The following is a 23,291-nucleotide window of genomic DNA, read 5'->3' as shown; positions in this document are numbered from 1 at the left end:
TCCCTGACAACCTGAGAAGTGTCAGCCTGCTCCATTCCCCCACCCTTGCCCTACCACCACCTCTCTGGATCAGCTTTGATGCTGCTGATTCTCAGGTCCAGCTCAAGGTCTCTTTGCGCCATAGGCAAAATTAAATGTTGCTGTCCCAGGGATGAGAACAGTATAACTTCTTTCACACTCACTCTTGGTGTGGCAAAGTTCAGTTGTGCCGTGGCTGCATCGAGCACACAGCTGGGAGATTCCCAGCCTCCTCCCCTGGCTCCCTAACCCCAAGCCCTGACGTAGGGGTGCAAAGCACACTGCTCACCCCAACCCACTGGCTACCCTTAGAGCTTGCATATTTATTGAATAAATCCTACTAAAATAGCTAAAATACATTGGGTGCTTGTAGTGCATTATTAAAGATCACATTGTTACAAAATGCACGAGGGGGTATTGTATGTACACCAGACAGGAGCAACCATGTGACGCATGTAGCTAATGTCTCAGAGAGTCAAACTGTATAGTTTCTTCACAACATGTCTAATAATTATGATTCATGGAGCATTAGAGGAAAGATGTATGAAATGCTAGGGGCATTCCTTAGAATGACCATACCATTGGTTTTTTAGGTACAGTCACTCTCTGGCTTTTTTTCTTTTTTTTTAATCTCGTGACATTGATGCAACATACGTCCTACAGCCACTATTGCTGATGCAAAAGTGCAGGTCACCTTTGCCTATTTAGGAAGGCTCTATGAATCATAACATATATGAAGTCATCTTTGGCAACTTTCAGTCTCTAGAATGTTAGCATATTAAAAGTTGTTTTATACAGTAAGGAGTCCTTTTTGTTTATTATTAAGAAAAAGACCTGTTATTTGTGGTATTCAAGAACGACTTTTCAGTTATTGCAGTTTGATCAAAGACCTAATCCACAGATCCTTATGTCTTTATTAAAACGTGGCATGTTGCTGCGAAGATTAAAAACCAGTGCCAAGGTCAAGCAACTATTTCAGCAGCTGCGAGTTCCAAATGAGTGTGGAACCCTTTTAAATTTTCCAGCTTTAAAAGCTTTTCTTGTGCAGCAAATTTAAATATTACTAACAACAGGATTGGGATTTAAAGGCCTTTCAATCACCTTTCATATCTCTTTTAGAAATGGTTCACTTACTTCCCAAAGCCAGTGGACTACTGGTTAAAAAAGTAAAATCAATTAATCATTGCTCTAACTCTATTAACTGTTTCTTATCATTTACATATGTATACAGATGTGTATATTTATAATGTCTATAGGTATATACATATACCACAGATAGATAAAAACGCTTTCTAACCAGACACCTAGCTCTAGCCCAAATACACTGCCTCTGTTGTGTTTCCTACGGTGAGATCGGTGGCCATTTGGATCAGGTGCCATGTGTGCATGGTCAGTTTTCTGTGATACAGCTGAAGTCATCAAACCCAACTCAGTCCCTGTGTAAATTCACTCAGTGGGACAGACAATCGGGGCATATGGAATTGCACTTGTTTGGTCTCATGACTGGCAAACTTCAGGGGCAGACCTACATCTGGTATTAATTGGTAGATCACTGCCTGTGTTTTTAAAAAAATGCTGCTTTTTCTGTTTTCTATGCTAAAATGAAACCAATATACGTTCTAAACCTTACAAATGTGGATATTACTTTTTCCCCCAGTAAAACTGTTTATAAGAGAGGACTGTATCAACACTCTTTTAAAGGAAATTACACACACTAGGAAAACAGCCTTTTCATTCAGTTTATCAGAGGTGGAAAATGAAATATATCGTGCTCGCCATGCACAGCCCCACAGTATCCTCCTGGGATTACTAAAAATGGCACCAAGTGTCACATCTGACCCAGCCACTCAGCAGTCCTGAAAGTGAAGTACATGACCACCATTGTCCGGCAGCTATTATTTCCCAGATCCAGGTCTGGTATTTAGGTTATCTTAACAGCTATTGTTTAGCAGACAACAAAAGGAATCACCTTTTACTTCAGCAGATATTCCTGAAAAAAACCTCAGAAGTAACGTAAAGAACAGGTGCAAGCAAACAGAAAAGGAGCCCACCCCTTATTGTAATAAGGAAACAGAGACATCATGACTACCCTTAGAGCTTGCATATTTATTGAACAAATCCTACTAAAATAGCTAAAATACATTGGGTACTTGTAGTGCATTATTAAAGATCACAGTTACAAAAGCCTGCGTTTTCAGCAGTACACAACTGCAACTATACATAAATGCCACAACTGCTGAATATTACTTCTTGCTCTATATACAGCACAGTAGATGTATCTAATCTATTGGAAAATAAAATGTACAAGAAAAGGGATACAGAAGGTGGGGAAAGGAAAGAAACCTAGGAAGTGCAGTGCATGCATTGGTATTTAACAGTCAGAAGCTAAAACAGTTCAGAACAAGGCCTGCCCTGTAAAAGGAAGAGCTAAAAGACAGAGTTATATAAAAAATTAAGGTGGGCTTTCAGACTGTGTCTAACACAACAACACTCCATGAGTAGATGATACTGTTTAGTTTTGTGTTTTGTGTTGTTTTGTATTGATAGTAGTCTGGGAGCAAGAACAAAAATGTAAAGTCCACATGTTGACAGTGCCGTGGAAATGTACTCTTTCCCCTTTAGGACTTCTCCTCCCAGAAATTTGCTGTTTTTCTTACTATATCCCCTATTTTATGGATTCGAAGAGGACATTAAAACTTGTCCCTTCTTTAAAAAAAAGGCTTTAAAAAAAAGACAAAAATCAAAAGAGATTTTGAGAGGTTGGTGGAAAATTATTGCTCGTCTTTCTCCATTAGGTGGATAGGAGTCAGAAAGGAGATTTTACGTAAATTACAGTTTTGTGATTGCTCCCACTATAACTGCATGTTTGTGAGTGGACCCTGATACGGAATCAGTTCCTCACTTGTACACTATAAGTAGTTACTCACCTACAGCACTGAATAAGAAAGCCACACTGAAGACACAAGTAAACAAGTCAGTCCAGTCTAAAGAACAACATTCAGAAAAACAAAGTACCAACACCTTCTCAGAACATGGAAATAAAAAATAACTCCATCAGAGCTACCTTGCCAAGGAGCATATTTAAAGTCCAAAATAGCACCATTCATCAGTGTCTCAAATCCCGTGGCAGCATCACAATCACTTACCACAAGGAAACCATGAGTTTCATACTACTTCTATACATCAAAAGAGTACATGGATAAAATATAGAGATATACAGACAATCGATGAAAATAAACTACTAGGCTTGTTACATCTAAATGAAAAAAAAGGGGGACTCTCAGCCTCTGCAAGAAGCAGTTTGGGATGGTGGAAATGGAGAGAGCATTTTACCAGTTGCATGTGAGCAGTGGAGTTTGAGTAGTGGAAGACATTGCTGTGGTAGAACCAGGCCTGAGGGCCCACCTGTAATGTTTGTAAACATGGATTCACAGTGTGAAATTCTGAGAGCTTTCGCTTGAGTCAGAATGTTAAAAACTATTTTTTATGGTACACGTTTGTCCACTGTTATTCTCTAAAGCAAGGCTCAGAGTCCCATAGTTTCTTCTTACACTTGATGATTTACACAGAAACAATTCCCGATATATGACACCATGACCTCATCAAACCCATACACCATATGTAATACAAATGGAGAAATTATGATTAAAAAGAGTAGAGGTAATCGATTTTGGTGAAATGGTGTCCATAGCCATTCACTGGAACCGGGTATGCACCCTCCACCTCACTTTTCTTCTTGCGATTTACTTCCTTTGAGATGGGGAGACTTCCCTGCGGAGAGGAAAAAACAATATTAGCTGTACTTTGGTGAAGTCTGTTCGATGGGTTCCTCCCATCTCCTGTCCTGAGGTTTCCATAGTTCCCTACCTTTAGTTCAGAAGTAGATATCTACTAAACATGGCTTAATCACCTGTAAATACTAATGCCACAGAGAGCAAAGGATCGCTTAAAAACAAGGCAAGCCTTGCAGCATCTGAGGAAAACTCTTCACTTGGGGATGAACGAGTGTGCCCCAGGAGCCAAAATGCAAAAGAGTTGAGCCAACAACCGTCCTCCACTACTGCACTGGGGAATGCAGGCATTTGTTGTAGCTGGGGAGACCCCAACCATCCCAGCAAAGTTACAGGGGAAGAAGCTATGGAGTGACAACCCTTTCTGCAGCTGACCGCCAGCTGTGCATCCTTACACTGCTCCTCAAAATTATTTTTCTCACTCTTGCCAAACCAAGTGATTTCTGTGCCCTTCATAATAGCTGGGACAGCTCAGACCTAAAACTGCACCTGCAGGTGCTGTGTGTGCAGTAGTTCTGGCATAGAAATATCTGAAAACGAGCAATTACCTATTTTGCACACGTGAAGCACAGTGTCTCAGCATCATGAATGCGAAACTCATGGCCACAAATCTACAGATGGTACTGAGCCCCTTTGAAAATATAACTCAGTACCAACTTGGGTAACCAAGAAACTAATATTAATGGTATTATCTACCAATAAATTAATTTGCTTGCTTGCTTTTTTTAAACCCCAAACTCCATTTTATCGTTCCACTTGGCCTCCAACATAAAAGCTCATCTTAGTTATGAAAGATCATCTTGTTGTTAAGAGAACCTTTTACAGCTTAGACCTTTCATCTTATAAACACCTTACAGCTTAAGCAGATAGTGTATGCTGTTAAGTGACTTTCCTATAGTACTTCATTGAGAAGAGAACTCTAAAGGCACAGTAGGGTATAGTGTACTGCTTGTCTCTGGACAAGTACAGAGATGGTGTACCATGCCAGCAGATAGGTTTTTGTTAATCATACTTAACCATCCATGGCTGAAGTCTATGACTATTCAGCAAAGCATTTAACTATATGTTTCAGTTTAAGCCTCAGTAGGAAGCCTAAAGGCTAAGCACGTGCTTAAAGTACTTTGCTGATGCTATGTCACTATGGGATCTTAAACAAAAAGAATTTTAGCTAGTGATATGTTTTGTAAGTTATGGAAAAAATCTGTGGGTTTTGTGTTTAAGAGATCAGAATTGTAAAGGTGTTTTATTACTTTTATTGCTTAGGACATATTTGTCATATAAGCAGATTGCTTTTAGTTTGTTTAAGAAATTGAAGTTATCTTCTCCAAGTTAAATTTTTCTGATCTAAGAGTTGTGAATTTCTGAATTAGGAATTAAACACACAGCAGTCTCACAACTACTAAGAAAGTGCAATTTTCAGCAATTTTCCTTTCCTGGCTCTTCAGAGCCATAATTTTCACTGCAATGTCCGTATTTGCTACATTTAGTTGTGCTGGGAATAAAGCCGCCCCATGGCTTTCCCACTGTCTTTATCACAGGATAAATTCTGCTTTTGGGTACATGAACTCCCCCAGGGTTCTGCACTGAACACAGCCAGGAGCTGTTTTCAGGCTGAAAATCCTTTCCTAAGGGCAAATGATGCCCTCTCCCTTCAAGGCATCAGAAATGGAGGAACTGAGCAGACTTCGATCAGCACATATGCAGAAGGGCTCTGCAAGCCAGGGAAAGAAGTAGGAGTAGAAACATACCTTGCCTTTGCTACAGCCAAGCCAGGGATTTTGCAAGAGACAATTTCAGAATGAAAAAATAACATTCAAATTTTAGTGACTGCACAAACATGTTTCCTCACAGGACTCTAGAAAATTCCATCCTCGTGATATTATTTTTGTTTTTATGTTGACTAAAGTTGCTACTTGTGTATCATTACAGGATATGAGAAGAAAACTAGAAACTTACATATGCAAACAGGCACACCACACAGACCAAAGGCCTGGGCAAATTTCCAAAAGCATTGTGTTGGGCAGTTCCTTTTCAGCTGTGAAAACAATCTCAGTCCTGAAATTCTGCCATACAATCATAAGATAAAAAGTCCCATATGACCCTTCTAGGTCTGGAAATAAATTGTCTTTAAGAAGTGTATCCTTTTATATTTGTTGGTTGCATGAAAACAAAAAAAAGCACTTTTATCTGAAATAAGAGTTTCAAAAAAATCTATTAATTTTACTTCATTCTTTCAAGTTCTTTAGCATTGAGTACATACAACTGTTGAGCTGAAGGACTGAGCGCTTTCTGCAGTCTTCTTCAGCAATTTGCCCCTATTAATTTTATAAGACAGATGAAAAAAATTAGATTCCCAAGACACCCAGTTTCTGTTAAGGCTGATACTGTGCTGGAAGCTGGATTGTGTGCAGCTAATATTCAAGTTGCTTTTGAAGATCAATTGTGAAATAAAATTTGGAGCTAGTTCTAAAACCTGGTCCTTGTAAGCATATGCCAAATATCTTTTGAAGAATTACATGAAGGCTAGAAGAAATGCATCATAATTACAAAGCAGGAATCGAATCACTTTAAAGGAAAAAAGGTGTAATATTTTTTGACCAGTTGAGAAACAATTATCCCTTTTGTTAAACTTTTTTTAAGCTATGCACAGCATAAAAACATGGCTATTCATAAATCCAATATAATGCAGCATTGTTACTAACTATGCTGCACATAGTTCACAGCTTCATTCCTGTGTTTCACGAGCAACTTTAATGATGAATGACAACTTACTAAAAACTGCTAACTTAAAATTTTGGACAAAAACCATCTAGTTACCACACAGCTGATTCATAAAATTAGCAAATACATTTAATATATGTCTAACCATATATAGCACATTCATCGTAATCTGGCATTGCTATCGGCCTACTCAGCAGAACTTCTGAAATACTTTGAATGTTCGGAATGGCAGTACTGCCATATATGTTAATTTAAAGATCGGCACGCTGGCACATGAGTCTGCAAATAGCAGATTGCAAATAGCCCAGCTATAAATTTTAGAAGTTCCTTTATAAAGAAAAAGTGTGGAAAAAATAGTGTTATCCAGATTAAATAGCAGAGTTTTCTTAACAGGGAGATGGAGTCTAGATAATAATTGAAACTCAATCAAAACAATTTCCCATGTGCTCTGTCCTTTACTTACCTGCCATTTTTTTTGCCAGATTTTGAGTCAGTAATGAAAGGGAATATGAAAATAAAACATGTACATTCTGTGGTTCTGAGTAACTGTTTTATTTTCCTACTCAAATTTCATATCCAGTTTCACATTTATGAAACCAGCAATGGTAACAGAACAAAATCTTATGAATCTTGTCTGACAAGCCACATCTTCTGCATTTATGTTGGGGTACTTATTGTCAAACTCAAATGAAAACTGCCATGCTTCGTATGCTTGTTACTCAAGCCAGGTAAAGCACAAGCAGAAAACTTAACAAAAGAAAAAGAAAAACACCACCACCTCCCTCCTCCTCCTGCATTATCATTGACTTTTTCATCTGTATTGCTAAGAGAGAATTGCCAAAATCAAGCATTCATAACTCAGATGTCAAGCTTGTAAAATCATGAGACAGGCTTAAGAAATATGAGCTCTTGAAAATTACTATGTTTTCTTTCTGGTATGTAGCCAGCAAGAGTCCATGTTTTCTGCAAGCCTGAAGGCTAAAAACATCATTTTAAAATGAAAGCTGAAATCCTCACTTAACTGCCCGGCTCAAGGAGCCAAGGCTTTAAGAAAAACAGAATACCATGAGACTCGTGATGAAATCATGAGAGCTGGCTAGTCTCTTGAAGCAGTCATAAAATAAAATCCATTGAACTTTCAATGTTGGGCTTTTTCCAGAAAACTTTCATCTTAGTAAACTGTTTATTAGATGAAAGAAATTGCGTAAATAACTTTACCTTTGGAAATCCCCCATCCCCTCGGCTGGTTGGAAAGATTTTCTGGCTTACCCAAATCGTTAACCTTGGTTGATAAACCTGTAGTGACATATGTATATACAATTTCTTACTAACAAAAAGAGATTCATTAAATGCAATCAAATGCTGTTCATGTGACAGACCGCATTACTAAAACCAAGAGTCTAATGTCAGTTGAGCTTGACCCAGAGACCTAGCTGCATTTTATGCTCAGTACATATTTTTGAGTACCCATGACAACAAGAGCTGTCCCTAGAGTATTTCAACGATATTGCTTATGGCAATCTGTATTCAACAGGCTTTTTAAAAAGAGCATAGGATGGATTTTTTTAAAATCTCTTTAAGAAACTTTGTATGAGGATGTCCGTACTAATAAACTTACTGAGGATATTGTGAGACCACATGCCCATTCTCTTCTGCCAGATATCACTGGCGAAAGACTATTTAATGAAGATTATTACTTTTGCTGATGACTGCAGGAGACAAGGGCAACACTGCTTTGATTATCCTTTCACAATGAACTGTGAACTAGAACTTACTACTTTCTAAGATCATTGACACAGCTATAATTCTGTGTTAGCACCCTATATTTTAGACATTAAAGGAATTCCAACACATTATAAAAGACATACAATAAAATTTGTACCTTAAGCAGGATTTAATGCTTAAGGTACTGGCCTATGACTGCTATAGGAAAATTTTCCTATGGAAAATGGGTAAGACCCAAAGCCGGGCGCTGACTACAGTGGGAAGCTAGAGTGAATAAATGCCAGGCTAATACACCTCAGTTACAGTGAATCTGAGCTGGAAACATCTCGTGCTTCTGTTCCTCAACTTCAGGATGAAGATCAGAGCATTTCTTCATCTTGCTCTCATTAAACACTGAAGTGGTCAGGTACAAGTTGCATATGATGCTGAAGATCCTGAATTTATTTTCCTGCTGGGTCTGCCTCCTGGGCCTTTGGGGTTTTGTGAATTGAAAATTCTTTCTGCACAATGCCTGAATGTCAAACCGTCAATGTTTTGAGCTGAACATTATAAATCACACCATTCAAACTTGTTCGCACTTTGGGAATCAAAACTTGCCTTGTCACTTAAATTCCTGGCAGACCAGCTTTACTCACCTGCTTACTATTGTATTTATATTGAAACCTGAGGAATATTTTCATTTCTTGGAATTGCATGTTGACTATTAGTTCTCACAACTGGACTAGATGTAGCTTGGAGAAATTATCAGAAGATTACTCGAATCATCTTTCCAAGAGAAAATCCTACTATAAAGTAGGAAACAGAGGAGGGAAACATAAAACACAGAGCCTAAGGCAGTGCCTGAGCTGATAACACTCTCCCATGATTTTCCACAGTACAAACCACAGTGCTTTCTACTGATTAAAGCATCAGATTTTATTTCACATTTTAGATTACCGTATGATCTCAGACAAGCCAGTTAAGCTCTCTGGGTATGGCTAACATAGAATAACTAATACACAGCACAGGGCACTCTGTGAATTCATCAGTTAATGTTCACATTGAATATTTGAGGCACTTGAATGAAAGATACCAAGTAACCCCTGAGCTCTCCTGTTGCTATTTATGATCACTGATTACCCATCCTGCAATTATGCCTTGATTTTATTGTGTAGTCACATTCTTTGTATGAAAACTCATGGTGGGAAACAGCAATAGCAGTTCAGCTCTACCACAGGACATGCGTGCTCAAACCAGCAAAGTATACAAAAATGTGTATTTTCCTGTGTTTAGGAGGAAGGAATAAGCATCATAATACGGTATTACTCATTATGATGAATATAAGCTTCTATGTTTTCCATGGAGTCTGAGATGTATTCAAGTTAGCCCACAGACCTTGTCATCCCTATTAATATTTTAATAGGAATAAAATAAGCACTTGCAGTTAAATGACAAAGAAAGGACCTTCAACTTGAATTCATAAGAACTTAGAGCGACTGCAGTTTCATAGTGGATTTTGGGAGCGGGGCAGGAGGAAAAAGGTGTAAATTGTAAGGTACACTCACAACTATGCTCCAGGGTTAAAAAAAAAAAAAACCAAACCACAACCAAACAAAACCACAAACCCCAAAAAACCCACCACCAAAACCCACCACCACCACCACCAAAAAACCCTACACAACCCCCCAGATATCTTTCACAGTAATTTTCTGTGGAGAAAAAAGTTCAGTGATGTCCTATTTTCTTAATATCTCTTCAAAAGCAAGTACTGTGGCCAATATTGGTAGATAATAATCACGTGGATGTACTCCACATGCAGTAACTGCTCTGCTCTAACTGTACCAAAGTCCTGAATGGGCAGCCAAAGGACTTTAAGTATCTGCCTTGTGAGCAATGCTGAAAGGCTGGGGAATCATGGTTTGGATCCTGGCTAAGTGGAGGAAGATTCTGGAATGGAAAAAAAGATACTGGTGTAGAAAAGTCCACTCACGACTTACTACAATCCACCAGGAGAAAAAAAAAAAAAAGAAGAAGAAAAGAAAAAAAAGACATCTTGCTATGCTACATGCTTTGTAAAATGCAGAAATTACTTAGATGTTCAAATACACTGATAACTACAGTGTTAGAAAAATACAGCAAGAACTTTTAGTCAATTATAGCAGCTCAAAACAACTGGTATTAATGTTGCGAGATGAGCTATACAGAGAGAGAAAAAGTGCAAAGCAATGCTCCATTGCAGAGTAGGATGTAAGGCTTACAACATTCCAGCTGTTAGCATGAAGCAAACACTTCTAAATAAATGCTTCCATTGATACACACCATATTTTCATTTCTTAGTACTTCCTGTGCGACTATTATGCGAGTACAGGCTTGGCTTAAATAACCAAAGGATCAGGATTCAAAACAGAATTGCTGAACTTTAGGATGGACTGAAAAATAAAGTTACTGCAAGTCTATACAATGCATAAAAGCCATATACTGACTCAAACTGATAGCCTCAGTATTTGATAATCACTAGGAAAAAAATTAATCTGGTAAACTTCATCCATAAATTACCAGAGTGGATCACCCCTAAACATCTGACTAACAGGATTATTACCCTTGGAAGCCTGCCTTCCTGGCAGAACATGTGATACACAAAACCATGCACTCCCACTTTGAGAAGTCAGGGGGAAAGAAAACCACTGGTCTGGGAAGTGCTGTCTGAGACAGTGTTCTACAACAACAAGCAATTCTGCCTGAAACATGGAGGCCAACTTCAGATAGGCAGTTATGAGCTATGAGGAATATGTTTTCAATTCCTTAGCCTCCATTCTTTTGAAAATATACAAATAATAAAAATTGAGACTAAAAATCAGAAAAAGCAAAGGTGGAGGAAAATAAATGCCCAGTCTATTTACTGGCTCTTACACATCCAGACTCCAGAACTACTTACTGCTGCTTTTTTTTCAAAAACAGAAGGATTTCTAGAGTAGACTCTTCTTTTCTTCTCTGCTCAACAAACTGAGAAACAACTTTTTTGTTATTGCAAAGGCTCTGTTTAGCCAGCATTTCAAAACTCTAATGCCTATTCTTCCATTTTAAGCCATGTCCTCTTTAAGAGCAATAGTAGGGGAGCACAAAGTTTTGCCCAGCTTTAAAACAGATACATAAAATAATTTTAACAGAGCTGGACTAAATCTACTGTATCAGTCACATCAAAATGCTAAAATTAATTTCTTGCTACCCACTCTCCATTCCTACACACTAAAAGCATCTTTCAAACATTCAGGTACATCCATCAAGAGGAAAAAAAAAACAGATTTAAGACATGCTAAACTTAGTAAAATGAGCACACTCCTGTTAAGCATTCCCAAGGTTTTGCTCTCCCGGGGATGGGACGTGTAGCCAGAAAGGAACGCTGCTCCTCATCTCTGTACCTGTATTTCTTTAACGTAGTTCAGGGATTTTTCATCACCATTGCTTTGTGTTGCAATGACACAAATCAATGGTATTAAGGCTCCTAGAGGAAAAGTTGTAGTCATTTCCTTTCCGGCTGGCCTCAGCATCACTGAAAGTGTCTAGCAGATTTTCTTTCCAAATTGAGTCCTGATACATTTTCTTTTGCAAAAAAAAAAAAAAAAACATAGTTGCCTGCTAAGTTGAAACAGTTATAACTTTGCAGTTTCTTAAGTTTCTTTGTTACCAGCTGGTTTGAGCTGTAATGACTTTTCCCAGCACATTCTACCATGTGCTTCTCAGCCCCCCAAGTGCCTCCCACTGCAGTAAAAAGTTCTCTTTGTAACCAAGAGCCCACCAACACAATCCAGATGCATACCCAGCCCCTTCACTGAAAATCCTACTGCACCGCTGCTTGAAGACCAAAGAAATCATTCTGTTAAAATAGCTAATTAATTTTAAACAAAACTGGAAGGAAAGCTTGTGCTAGGATCAATGCATTTACTTCAGTGCAAGTGGTAAACTAATGCTCCCATCTGCAGTAGTTTATTTTTAACACTGTGAGGGGAACATTATGAAAGCATATGATATTAATGTCCACCATACTCCAAACCTAGCGCACAGGATTTAATACATGCAGCAACTGTCAGCTGAATGGTTGCTGCTTCGCAAGAGTTTAGTTGGGTGGCAGACTGCTATCAATCAGCTTTGTCTTCTGAATCTTCTGGAGAGGGGAATGAGAGTGCTCATCGTTACGCCTTATTTCAAAGAACCAGTAAAGTTTTGACGAACTTCTGTTATATTTAAGAAGCTGTACTCATGATCAAATGGGAGGCTGCTGTTGTGATAGGCTGACTCCGAAACAGGCTTAATGAGCAAGCTTTCCCATAATAAACCACAACTTGCCCAAGTTAAAATGCAACTTAATTACCTTAGCTTAATTATTTAAAAATACTGTGAACATGCGGTTTAGCAACTGTGAGGCCTGCCAATTTTGTGAACTTGATCAATTCTTTTCCGTGGCTCTGCATCACAAGTCTGAGCCCCTGGTTGAAATACAGCAAGTTATCCCCAATAACCTGCCTTCACATTTTCAGTATACTGTCAGGGCAGCAGGTTTTTATATCAGTCTTGCTTTCCACATCAGTGCCACGAACATTCAAAAATCAATGAGGAAAAAAAATCATTTACAATCATTCCACTTGGTTAATTCCACATAGCAGATAAAGGTAGATAAATGGCTTGTGAGAACTGATGAAGAGTTATATGGTCATTCTCCTCCTGGCTGGGATTGCTCCAAGTGGCCCACCTTTTGGTGAGACTTTACCTGCCATTACAGTAAGAATTAATGTATGGCAGTATATCAGCAGAACATGGCAGGACAACTGCGCACCTGAACTCGCCTTTGACTTCTGTGTATCAGCATCCTTTGCTGCCTCTGGCTTTTCATGGGGAAGATATTACTGCTGCTTTTTATTCCTCCCCATCTGATGACTCAAACTCACAACCACATAGAGATGAAAAAGCCTAAATGAGACAAGTATGCTTTTCCTTGCATCCCCCTCTCCACACTGCACATGAATTAGCAAGTTTATTCATTAGGGGTTTTTAGCAGTCCTTGTTCATCACTTCTTCAATTTCTGTCAATTTCACAGAATAGGATGTCATCTGCTCCTTCCATACACAACATAAGGAAGTGACCTTGGAAGTAGTTTTTCTAGATTTTAAGTACAAAACTTCTCATATAAACCCATATTCATCCATTGTTACTTTCATCGTTCTTAAAGCTTCTATTCTACAGGTTACACTGAAGTGTCTGCTTCTATGTAGTCTCCTACCTTGGCTCATCTATATTCTTCAAAGAATTCACTCCTGTCCTCATCCGTACTATATAGGTTGCATCTTTTATATATGTACTTACAGCATCCCATGACACGTATAAGAAAATTATCTGAGTGACTGTGCAAAATTCACTAAAACATGCTTTTAACACTAATGGGCTCTACTGCTGCAGAGCCCGTTGCTGCAGGAAAGGATACTAGTAGATGCTAAGCACTGGGAGCCAGCACATTTTTCCAAGAGGTCTCTTACGTGACTACTGGCCTCCAAAACTGAGCATGTACAGTGTTGAGGAGGGGGAAAGCACAAGGTAATCCAGCTTGAGTATATAGTCAGCACACTCCTGACAAGTTCTTTAGCTGGTAAGAACCCTCAACAAAAACTTTAGCTGTCTTCTGGCATACATGATTGAATGAGGTTAGTTCTAGAAAACACTTTCTTTTTCCCTGGAGAAGAATCCTCCCCACACCACCTGAGTGTAATGCAATTTTTAGGCAGAGAGATCAATTTGCACTTTTCTGCACAAGTCAGGATTGTGTGCTACAAGTGCTCTCATGCTGCTTTTCTTCAATATGCAAAAAACATTGCAAAGCATTGTTAATATTTACCATGCATATGAAGAGTAAAAGAAAAAGAAATCAAGAGGTACATTGTGAACGTTTTCATAAATGCTCATCCAACTTCTGACTGAATTCATGAATTGAACAAAGATACTCATTACCAGAGTATCACACTCCTTGAAAGGAAAAGAAATGCAATTATTTCAGAACAATAATAAGAAACAAATGTATATTATATGGAAGGTTCCTTTAACCAATAAAATGGCTGCAAACTACTCTATTCCACCAGTAAATCTCTGTGCATGGACTCTGAAACTGTAAAACATTACAGAAATTGAAATAACCAAACCAACCCTCCAGAAAACCAAACCCAAACCCCGGTGCAACCCAGCACCTTTGCCACTTCATTTTGCTTGCCTCTGCACTACAATGGTAGCTTTTGTTATTTTGCTTAACATGCACACACAGAAAAACAGTAACAAGCCTGAGAATTAAAATAGTATTTGAGTTTTCAGTCAATTACATATGAGTTTGTAATTTGCTCTTCAAGTGTAATACGGTAATGAAAAGTTTAATTAGTAACCATTTGTATCTACGCTTAATGGTAATTGCAGAACAAGATGCAGAAGCAAGTCTCTTGTTACAAAGTCAGGTGAACACACAGCATGGCAGCAAAATTCAGGACCAAAGGCTGCACAGTTAACATCTTCAGTAGTTTCATACCCAACGCTGACAAATTACTGGAGCAACAGGGGAGGAAGAAAAGCAGCGTGGTCACAGGCTGACCACAAAGTCCATTTAGCCCAGTCTCCTCGCTCCATCGAGCTTTGATCTTAAGGAAAGACCAGCAAGAACAGTGGCCAGTAGGGGAACCCTGAAGAAAGAATAAGAACAGAGACCGCCCAGAATAGTGCTTCTCCTGTGTGCTCTCCCTGTTCCCTCCTTCCAATTTTGGGGTATACCAAATGTATACACCAAGCTGAATCCCAAAGCATGTTTCCTTTTTTAATGTCCTATAAAATTTCTAAATTAATGGCCTGAATAATGTAACTTACAGAAGACTTAATACCTCTGCTGTGGACTAAAACTGTTTTGTTTGTTTTGTTTAATTTTGTTTAAATTTCTCACACATACCAGAAAGATGACCAGAATTCCAACAAGCGATGTTGTTCTCCAAGTGGCGGCAAGCTCACTGCCTCTGCCGACTGCTTTCCTGCAGAGCCCAGCCACGAAAGCCCTTCCCCTCATGAGACACCGACCTCCTGCCCAACCAGCATATTTCAGGCAAGTATTAAAAGCCCCGGTGGTACTCTTGGAAATGAGAGACAGAACCACGTTGCACAGCCAGTACTTACCTCATTAAAAGAGATGTAACGACCACAGCTGACGACTTTGTAACAGGTGCTTCAAAGCACTGTGGTCTGCAGCATTACCTGCAGTCACCATATTACCGGCATCTTGCGTCATTCAATGTAGCTTAACCGCTACTCCAAATACAAAAAGACAAACTGTATCATGTATGTTATATAGGTTGAAAGTAATAAAATATCCGTGGGTTCAGGGACTCGTCTAATGAGGAGACACACAGGAAAAGAACTTTTCCTGCCAAGCATTGTTTCAGGGTTTTGTTCATGTTGCCTTATATAATTACTTAGCTGAGAAATTAAGGGTAAGGACATTTACCGTATTTCCACAGGATTTTCTTCTGCCAGCAGGAATAGAGTTATTTAAACTCATGCTCTTTCATGATGGAGATTTATCACAGATACAGTCATGTTGAAACAAAGAAGGAAGTTCTGTTCCTCTCTAACTCAGTCTTTTTGAGTAGCTCTACGATGCCAATGTGTGCCTTCTAAACATCAGTGCTGTAAGAATTCACGAGTTCTTTCTGATCATGTACGTATTAAGCCAAGGCTTATACCATCTTCAGTGAGAACACACAGATTTCTTTTAACTTTTTTCAACTTACTCCTGCATAGGTATGCTACGCTAGTAGAGAGACAATAAGGTTAGTGTTAAAAAAATTAATCCAAAAACATTTCTTCCTGCAGGATGAGAAAACGCTACCTGTTCTGAGGTTGGTTTTTTTTACACCCAGTGTTTACAGAAGGAAACATCAGGAACCCTCCCAGGAACATCTACATAGGGATTCATTCAGTAGTGCTACCGTGAATTTGCCAGACCAGCAGTCTGAACTGAGTTTCATGTAGCACTCAGACAATGATTCATAGAATCATTCTACATTAAACATTTGAAAAGAACATTTTTGCACCTTTCCAGATTGCACCCTCAACCAATATGGCTTAATGAGGTGAATAAATATTTGAAATAAAAACAAAATACAAATATTTAAAAATATTTTTATTAAAATATCCTGTCCCAGTCAATGATACTAACTGAGTTATTTTTATGAAGTTGTTCTAGGGCTATTAAGTGTAGTCCCTCTCCCCTCTCTTTAGCCATACACACAAGGATCAGAGCTCAGGTGTGGGGCAGCAGTATTCCGATGCAAAAAGAGAAAGAAGATTGTTGGTGGAGGCTTTAGACCCCAAGACTTAAAAATCAACGACTGTAGTATTACGAGGTGCATACTAATTCTTATTTCTCATTTTCCAAGATTTCAGCCTTGGTGAAAAAAGCTCAGTAAAGATTTGCCCTGGACAATGTATTACGTAAACCTCCAATTCCATGTGCCAACACAGTTCTGTTCAGATAAAGTATGCCAGTGCATAGTTACAAAATTTTAGCACCCAGAGCATGTATGTTTGTGACTGGGTAGAAACACATATATGCAGAGCTTTTGTCTTTTAATGTACATATAAACTGTACCACAGAAATATCCACAGTATCTGCAGCTTTGGACAAAAATTACTTTTCTTTAAACCCCACTTCAAATTTTTCCAGCCAAAATCAAGTACAGGTGATTTTTCTGCACAGTTGAACAGCTGGCTTGGCAAAAGTATTGCAAAAAGTGAGTTTGTATTTCTGCTTATTTATTTTGTAAACTGGAAAGGCTTTAATTCTCCCTAAGTTTTCAGTAACCAGGTAGTGTTGAGCAAACTGCACCCAATGTATTCTTCATGCACAATACATAAGCGTAATAAAAAAGCACGATATACACATTCAGATGGCCAGAAGTGCTTAGCTTTCATCCCTCTCCATTACTTCTCTTGACCAAATTCTACCCATGGCTATGCATGAACAGAAGAGGATCTGATATAGTGCTACAGCTCCTATGCAGTTCTGAACTACCATAAAGGAGACTCCAGTTCTAGTTCCAGACTCAGTAATAATCGACAAAAAAGTATGAGTTTTCTCATGCCAGACCAGGAGCTGCTACTTGTCCAGTGTGTATCTAGTATTAGGCTGGACATAATGTCTCATCCTAGTATCTCATTCTTATTATTCCTCAGAGCATATAAAGGGTTCAAAATAATGCCTGCCTCTGCCAGACTAATCCCAGGCTCCATTCTCCACAGATAATCCTAAAGTTACGAACAGTTGGTCCAATTAAGGTGAAGTCGTTCTATAGACAGAGAAAATTACACAATGTGTACAGATACCTTCATACAACTCACCAGAAAAAGGTTTGTAATGGCTAAACTGGGATGACATCTTAAGCATAAGCTTTGCCTCCTAACTTTCTTCACCTAACTTAAGTGATGTTATACATTTCCCTACGAACTGCAAAAAAAGAAATGGGATGGTGGGGTTTTTTCTCTCTTCAAGCAAATGCAGGTTGTCATTTCTTTCTCTCTGACTTAATGAAGAAAAGCTATTCCCCCAACTGTTTTTCTCTCCAAAAGACCGTCATCCCATTTTTCTCTTTTTTTCCCAAGTAAGACTATAAGATGCAGAGAATGCAAATGACAGAGTAACCTCAAAACTGATCCAGTTCAGGCAAGGACATGCTACAGGAAGTGTTCAGCCCAAATGCCCTCCCTCCAGGGCCTTTTTCCTTTGGGATGACACAGCTATAGTGTACAACACCTAGCCTAGAGATCCCACACCACTAGTGCTTAAGAAGAAAGCCATCTAATCGTGGTAAGTCATAACTAAATTAATGAGCTGCTCTAGAATATATTTTGTTTATTTTCAGGTAGGTCAAAATTAAATTATTATGGAGGTATCTGTTTACCGATATACACTTTCATTAGTGTTTTTAGTTTAAATTCCTTAGCGCCTGCACTGCAAGCTCTCAGAACTGAAGTCCAGAAATGAACTGCAATGTGAGCAGGGGAAAAGGACACACATGAGTGCTTTAGAGGCAAACAGACAGACCACTTTCTCAAGTGTCTACAATGCCTGTTTGATTTCTTTCTTTAAAAACAAACATTTACCATTAAAAAAAGCCTTTCCTTGCTAAAAGTCTTCTTTGAGGTCACAGAAAACTGGACTTAAGACTTCCTTACTCTCACTCTTCTGACAAGATCCTTTATTTCAACGACTGGATCACGTAGGCCAAATAAATGATTAAAACTTTTTTTTTATTAGAATCTTTTTTTTTAATCTTAATTAGCACTAAAATCTAAATTTGTATGTTATGTCATACAGCACTTTCCATGAAGGTGATATACATAAATTCTGACATTTCAAATAAATTAAAAATTTAAGCAATTAAAATCACCTCAGGACTTCATACATTGCAAATAAATATAAAAGGTTCTTTCTTCCTTTAGGGGGCCACTTAAGCAAATATATTATACACAAGTAAGGAGAGATCCTTAAATGGCAGGTCTTCTTGTGTAAGACGGCTCAAAATGTCCATGAGTTAAAGGAATAGAAAGTACACTCTTCTGCCTTTCTATTTCTCTTTAAATTATTGACGATGTTATTATTACACAGCTCCAAGATTAATTAACCAGGTATGAGGAAATCATAATTCCAAGTCTAGGAAAAGGAGAAGCAGCACTGAAAACTAACCTGCTAAATCGTTTGCTTTTACTTGTAAGCAGTTTAAGAAACATTTTATCAAATAGGAACATTAAGAAATTAAGAAGGTAAGACAGTGAAGTTAAACCAAGAATCCATTTGTTCTCACTCAACAAGTTTATTCTAGTCACTCTTAATTTTACTGTAAGCTTAACTAAATAATTAATGAACTTTCAGTTTAGCAAGGGAATAAGCAGGCCATTTTTCCCCATTTTTTAAGGTTCAGTTCAGCCTGGTGAAATGTAACAGCTAAATTTTCACCAACCACTGAAAGCAGAGTACAGCCTTTGCATATGCTGTTATATTAAAAAGAAACTAAGCACTTTTACACTCATGTATTTCAGTGCAGAGAGTGTTGATACATAAAGGAGAATTTTTCCTGCAAATTAGAATGGCTAAGGAGACACTTGGAATAAATAACAAGAAATATGCCAAAGACAAGTGCGTCCACTACTGCAAGGAAGGTATATCAGTCGTCTGACTTCAAATTACATTCGGTGTTACTGTGCCAAAAGTGAAAGAAAGGGAAAAAAAGGGTGGTGGTAGGGGAAGAGCTTCTGCCAAGTATCACATCTTAGGCAACCTTGCAAGCTGGGGCAAAACCTAGTCTTTCTTACATTGAAATTCCGATCAAGAGTCACCAAAAAGTGGAATTAGGCCTTTTTGTAACAAATAAAGAACTTTTCAAAAACAGCCAAATGAGATTTTTATTTATGTTACACTGCAAAAAAAACAATAGGACTAGACAGGTGGGTAACTACATTTTATTTTCTGCATTTGGATAGTTCTAAGTTGTATTTTATGTTCTGGCCTGGAGACTGGCTTTACAAAGCTGATTTCATTGACTACTACAGGAACCTTGCTAGATTTACAGAACCATCTGCTGGTAAAAATCAGTGGCTATTTTATGCCTAACAAAACTTAAAATAATCTTTTGTTCCATAGATAGGCATATATTGCACATAACAGCCTGCATACCATCTCAAAATGTGGGCTGATTGTCACCTTGGTGTTGGTAGGAAAACAGTTGCCTTATCCAATATTCCACAGTTGTGTGAACAAAATGTATTTTAACATGACTTCTATTCACAGTTTAAGTGAATCATTTCCCTTTTAATTCCCCACCCCCAACTATTCATTTATATACAGATGAGCAAAGCACTTTGATGAAAGTAGGTTCCAGAATAGACTAAAACTCCAGAATTTGCAAGTTTATTTTTGCAGATAGGAATGATATAAAACAAGGAGCCAAAAAGAAAAAAAGCCTTTATAACAGATTACATATTTGCTTATTTTAAACATCCTTTGATCATCCCTCCTCCCCCAAATCAAAACAACCCCAAAGAACCAGACAAGGATAATATAATTAATGCAATTAATTTAACCCAGTCTTAATAAGTCCTTGAGAACATGACACTTTAGAAAATATTCTGTGCTAATGTACACCCTGCACAATGCTACTTCAGACAGGCTATTGCCCCATACAAATTAACAGATTTTTGACCATGATATTATCATGTAGCACCCAAAACATATCACATTTATGTCAATACATGTATTCAGACATGCTTCAGTGATAGCTGCATCTTCAATCAAGAATGCTACACAGCATCTAAACTAATTTTGCCTACTTTATTTACTTTTTCCGTAAAAAACAATTTTCTTTGTCCTGCTGATTCTGAGACACTCAGTCCTTCTCAGAGAATACCATATTTAGAGAATATTTAGATGTACACTGTTTCATCCTTAAAATTAGGTATTTGTCAGCAGTAGTATCTCAGAGTATAACAAATGGGCTTTAATCAGTAAAAATATAAACACAATTACCACTGAAGGAAATGGGTCACTGTTGAATATTGTTCAATAAATACATTCCAACTAAGTGCCAGTAAGTTCAGTTAGGCTGAGGCCTAGCCATTTTTTCTGGAACAGATTTGTATCACAAAGAAAGGCTAACCTTCTGAAAAAATTACCAATAATAAGAAAATTTAGTTTGCATCTTATGTACTTCCCTGACAGACTAACATTAAATCTGCTTCACTTACTAAGTGCAATGACCTATTTCTTCTTTTTGGGGGGAAGGTGGCAGGGCTGAAATTATTGCATATTGTTTTGTCTGCATGTATTCCTACATGTGTTACAATGTGTATTTTTCATAGTAACCTAAACACTGCTTGTTTCAATTAAATAAGCCTTACTGCACAAGGAGGGATTTCAGATTTTTATTCAAAAAATGCAAGAAAATCAAAGATCCAACATATGGAGGTTTTCAGAGTACATCAGTCATTGTGTGGCAAATCCCCATAGCCTCAAAAAGTATGTCTTATAAAGGTCGTATTTATAAATGAGTATTGGAGATGGGGAAAGGTTTCTATTTTTACAAAAAATTACTGATTCTTTGCTAAAGCATCTAATTCTTACCATTTTTAGATTCTGTTAAGTCTTGGGATTGCAGTTTCTCTCAAGTAGCACAAGGAGAACAATCTGAAAACAATTTAAAAAAATTAAAAATGAAAAAAAAAGTAATTCCAACTGTCACAGCATTTAATAGTTTTTTATTGCCAGCATTAACAGTGGGTGAGCTGAGTATAAGCTTCAGTGGTTAAGCTTAAAGTCATGCAAATTATTCTAACCACATGTACGCTTAAATATCATGCTTCTCTGCACTTCAGTGGTCTGTAGGCTTAAATATAGGACAAAGGAATCCCTGGTACCTGGATTTGCAGAACCCTATGCTATTCTTAGCACTTGGTACATCTCGGAAGAGCATGATACCTAATGGTTAACACACCTAAAAATCAGTCAAGAGGACAAAAACCATCACCCTATGCTTACTGTAAAGGTGGCCCATTGTTTCCAGGCACACTACAAAGTGTGGTTTTTTGCAATCAAGAAACAAGTATAACAGTGTCAGGCTTTCACAATGTAATGGCCCGAAGAGTAGGTATTTTTGGAAATGGCACTGCATTACATAACCTCCAGTTTTTTCTCTCTCTCTAATCCACACACCCTCCTATTTTAAATAGGGAGAGGAAAAAAAAAAAGAGAGTAGGTCCTACCTCATTTAAATGGTACCTTAAATCACCACTCTCTTAATTGACTGAATTTGTAGCACACCTCCTTTATCAGTTTTCATATAGTGACAAAAATTAAAGTTCTCTTCTATTGATTATATATTTCTTACCTATAGTGTGTATGTATGAAATGTATGAGTCATATGTTTACACACAAGCACACACACACATTGGATTTAAAACTGCAAATTCATATATCTATAAATGTATACATAAACGTTTGAAAGAAAGCACATCGCTAAATGTCCACCAAAATACGTTTGTTTTTGTTTTTTTTTTTTCCTCAAAAGAACCACCCAAAATTTAACTGCTGCACATGCAGAAATGCAGAAGGCTGTTGCAAGAATGACTGCTTTCTAAAAATAAACCCCAGCAGCCTGAGAGGAATCCAGTGTCAGGGCGGAGAAGAGGGAGATTCGTTTTACAAGGGAGAAGAAAAGAGACGAAAAACCAATCCTAGAGCCTTGCATGCATGCTAAAAAAGCTAAGTGCGTTAGGTTCAAAAACGCATTTCAGTGTTTGTGGAGTGCAAAAGCGAAAAAAACGAAACAGTTTTAGAAAACCACTTCTCATCTCCCCTTGCATGTGTGCAGAAAAATCCCCAGCCTAGAAATCCAGCGTTAAAGCATAAAGACAAAGAGTTAAATACATATACTGCACGTTTTCTCATCTTCTTTAAGAAAGCCTGTTTGGAAATGTGCACCGAGAGGGGGAAAGGCAAGCTGCAGCAAAGTCCAGCTAAGGACAAAAGGAAATGAAAAGAAACAAAGAGAGAGAGAGAGAGGATTAATTAAAAAAAAATAAAATTTTGTGGATTGGAATTGCATATACTTACAGACAAAAGCCCCCGCTCCCTGCTCACTTTCTGTCCTTTCTACATGATCTGAAACACAAATGTGGATTAAAAAAGGGCAGCATGCTACAGAAGGGAATTTATAGTTGGGGGAGTGGAGAGAGGGTAGGGGGTGTGGGGAAGAATGACTGCACCTCTTCCAAAGTGCAGCCTTGGAGAAAAAAGAAAAAGGGGTGGGGGTGGCTGTGGGAAAGTCTCTCTCTCTCCCTCTCTCTCAGGCTGGGTTTTGGTATCCAGTGCTGGCTATATTGAACAATGAGCTAATTCTGATGGTAGCTGGCTGGCTGCCAGCTCTCCCCCCTCCCCTCCCGTCCCCTCCTTACACATACACACTCCCCCTGCCTGCCCGCCCGCTCCCGCC

The 23,291-nt window shown here is 38.2% G+C and overlaps 1 long non-coding RNA gene across 1 annotated transcript; it reads right to left on the bottom strand.

Annotated features, from left to right (window-relative positions):
- Positions 1–2,104: 2,104 nt before the first annotated feature.
- LOC103903051 lies at positions 2,105–23,161 on the bottom strand. Its single transcript, XR_657830.2, has 4 exons — positions 22,913–23,161; positions 21,425–21,487; positions 7,749–7,826; positions 2,105–3,789 (listed from the first exon to the last, which is right to left on the bottom strand). It is a non-coding gene; the product is annotated as an uncharacterized LOC103903051 (long non-coding RNA).
- Between the last annotated feature and the right edge of the window lie 130 nt (positions 23,162–23,291).

This window comes from Aptenodytes forsteri, unplaced genomic scaffold (genome assembly GCF_000699145.1).
Source record: "Aptenodytes forsteri isolate BGI_AS27 unplaced genomic scaffold, ASM69914v1 Scaffold69, whole genome shotgun sequence".
Lineage (NCBI taxonomy): Eukaryota > Metazoa > Chordata > Aves > Sphenisciformes > Spheniscidae > Aptenodytes > Aptenodytes forsteri.
Note: the sequence above shows the minus strand (reverse complement) of the source record. Positions and strands in the feature narration are given on the sequence as shown.